Raw genomic sequence first — 3,022 nt, 5'->3', positions numbered from 1 at the left:
ACAGCCAGAAACCCTAACCACCTTACCATACATCAAAGAAGTTTCAAAAATGACAGCCAGACTACTAAGAGCCCACGAAATCCTAGTAGCACACAAACCCACCAACACTCTCAAACAAAAACTAACAACTTAAAAGACCCAGTACAACCCATGGACAAAACCAACATCATCTACAAAATTCCATGCAAGGACTGCCACAAACACGACATAAGTCAAACAGGAAGAAAATTAGCCACCAGGATACACGAACACCAGCTAGCCACAAAAAGACACGACCCTCTCTCCCTCGTAGCCCTACACATGGAGGAAAAAAAACACCGTTTTGATTGGGACAACAAATCTATCCTGGGACAGGCTAAGCAAAGACATGCCAGAGAATTCCTAGAGGCCTGGCACTCCAACCACAATGCCATAAACAAACACTTAGATCTAGATACCATCCATCAACCCCTCAGAAAATGAACAGGAAATGACATCACTACAAACCCCAGGAACCCCATCCAGGACAAACATATAAGTAGAAAGCAGGAGACAACAGCTTCGCTTCACTTGGGTGTCGCCACTGATGATGTTACCTCACCAGGTAATGAAACGTCTGGATATCAAACCTACAGCTCAGCGAGCAAACCCACACATTAAGATGTTGCAAGCTCAACCATTTCAGAAACCCATGCAAAGAAGTTTATAGCCAAAATTACTTCGCAAACCCCTGACAATGTAATCGATGAAGGTCTGACTACAACAGTGACAGAGTTCAATGAATTGCTCCTCAGTTAATTAGAGACATAACACGTTCTCTGACTTATTTGGAGGTAGGAAATTTGCTCCTAAAAGATTCATGGTTTATATGGCCACTTGCTGAAAGCCCTTCTCCTCTGCAGTACCCACAATCAACTTGTCCTGCTTGGTGTTGCTTCTGCTCACACTCTCTATCCGTCACAGGCCAAGGGGAATAGAAACTATAACACCCAAGTGGTCTTAGCAATAAGACTAATGTGAGATTCCACCTTCATGTGACACACTGCTCTTTGTACGCCTCTCCAATTTTAAATGGCATTTAGAATCATGCAGCGCTTGCACCAAATCAACAACAGTTAATTGAAGTCAATCAGCATTGAACCTGTACACGGTTGATGATGGGGCACTTATGGCGCCGTTCTAATGTGAACCTACCAGTGAACCAGAAGGACTGGGTTCAATTCCCACCTTCTTCAGCAGTGTGTCAGAACATCTCTGAACAGATTCTTTATATATATATATATGGTGGATGATTCCTTTACATAGCACTGGTGAAGGGTCCTGTACCCTAATTGTGTGGTTGAAACTTGCCCCGCTGGAATCAAATTATACATTACACGCTGACTGATCGACATCATAATGAGTACACTTCTTGCTTGTGCTCCCAATAATCACGCTAACCTGCGCAGCAGCGCTAGAAATGCACACGAGTTGCATTCTTAACCTGCAAAGGCACTCAGTACCATAAATACAAGCAGTACATAACCAAATGTCAAAAAATACTGGAAATACTGTTGATCATCATTAAATATTTTGTGCACAAAAAAGGAGGAACAGTGAGGGGGGGCTCCCTAAATTGTTCTTCGGGAGAGTTAACATGGACGCAATGAGCCAAATGGTCTCCTGATCCTGCAAGCACAGTACGGTTCTGATGTCATCTTAAGAAACTGGCCTGCTGTGTTTCCTAATATTTGTCTTGCTACTGGTTTCCAGACTAGGCAATGCTGTCACCTGTCAGGTTATCAGTAATCTAAAACAATGAACCACTTTAACGTCAGCTGCTGATTCTCTCCTTGCGTGTGGCAGGTTTAATAGGTCCGACTTCATAAATGCTCTGGGCTTAGTATTGGGGCTATTTTAAGAAAACACTCATTCATCGCTTTTGCACAAAGTTGAATCAGATCGTTTTGTAGTACTGAGTTCGGGTGGATTCCGAAACGAACAGTTGTGACAAGTGCCGCAGACCCATCATAAATATCTAACAGAAGTTTTTTTAAAAAAATAAATACAAATTTGTATTCATAAGCAGTTAGAAAGTAAACACTTTGCAATTAAATACGCATTTTGCAGCTGCAGTCTCCGTAGAGTACTATGGAGCCGTATACAAACTGCTGCTGGGCTGACACTACAGTGCTTTTGTCTCCATGGATGCTGCCTGACTTGCTAAGAATATCCAACATTTGCTGTTTACATTCAACGATGTGCATGAAGCACCAGAATTCCCTCTCACTGCGGTTCTTCTAGGATGTCCTATTACTGCAGAGCTCAGAGTCACTGGCAGTGTGATGTTTGGGACTGTAAACTCAATTGATTTTTAAAAAATATCATTTCGGATGTAACCTCATATCTAATAAACAAAGGAGACATATGCAAACTGGTTGAATGGTGAAAACCTTGTCTTCGTCGTGGTCAGTTCACTGACTAGTCGCAAAACATCAAATCTCTACAGAGGCGAGTACGACTATACAGTACTTAAATATTTACAGCTGGCCTATTCCTTCTTTTTGAGACTGTCATATGTGGAAGTGAAGGTGAGATCGAGTCAGCTGGAATGCAGTTATGTTGCTGTTCACCATTAATACAACCGAGACTGGCTCACAGTGTGCCCAGCCACAGTGTGGAACAGTATTTGTTTACCCCAGGGAGGTTCTTACCTCGTGCGCCTGGCGCTGAGAAAGGACACAGGGAGAAGGATGGGTTGTCAGTCAGGGAGCGCGGGACTCCTCATTAGTGCACCCGCTGCAGCTGCTGTACATACAGCCTCGCTCTGTGTTCCTGCTCTGCCCTCGCGCCCTGTGCAACTGGTGACAAGTTTCGCTGTCAGCACCCACAATCTTCCAGTCAGTACTGTAATCACAGGGCGCAAATATTGTACAAATCAAAGTTACACGCTTCATAGTTATTTCACCAACCTGCTTGGATATTTAGATATTTATTTTCACAGATCTGCTGAGCCTTTTTCAGCAATTTCTCTGTGTTTTTTAAATTTACAGTATCCGCAGTT

At 43.1% G+C, this 3,022-nt stretch overlaps 1 long non-coding RNA gene across 1 annotated transcript in view; it reads right to left on the bottom strand.

The window, feature by feature from the left end:
- LOC122556316 overlaps positions 1-2,769 on the bottom strand; it is a 20,299-nt gene extending 17,530 nt beyond the window's left edge. The window contains exon 1 of the long non-coding RNA XR_006313500.1: positions 2,673-2,769. This is a non-coding gene — a long non-coding RNA (uncharacterized LOC122556316). The remainder of the gene's footprint in view (positions 1-2,672) is intronic.
- Positions 2,770-3,022: the final 253 nt, after the last annotated feature.

Source organism: Chiloscyllium plagiosum, chromosome 13 (genome assembly GCF_004010195.1).
Source record: "Chiloscyllium plagiosum isolate BGI_BamShark_2017 chromosome 13, ASM401019v2, whole genome shotgun sequence".
Classification (NCBI taxonomy): Eukaryota; Metazoa; Chordata; class Chondrichthyes; order Orectolobiformes; family Hemiscylliidae; genus Chiloscyllium; species Chiloscyllium plagiosum.
The sequence above is the reverse complement of the archived record's forward strand: the minus strand, read 5'-3'. Positions and strand labels throughout refer to the sequence as shown.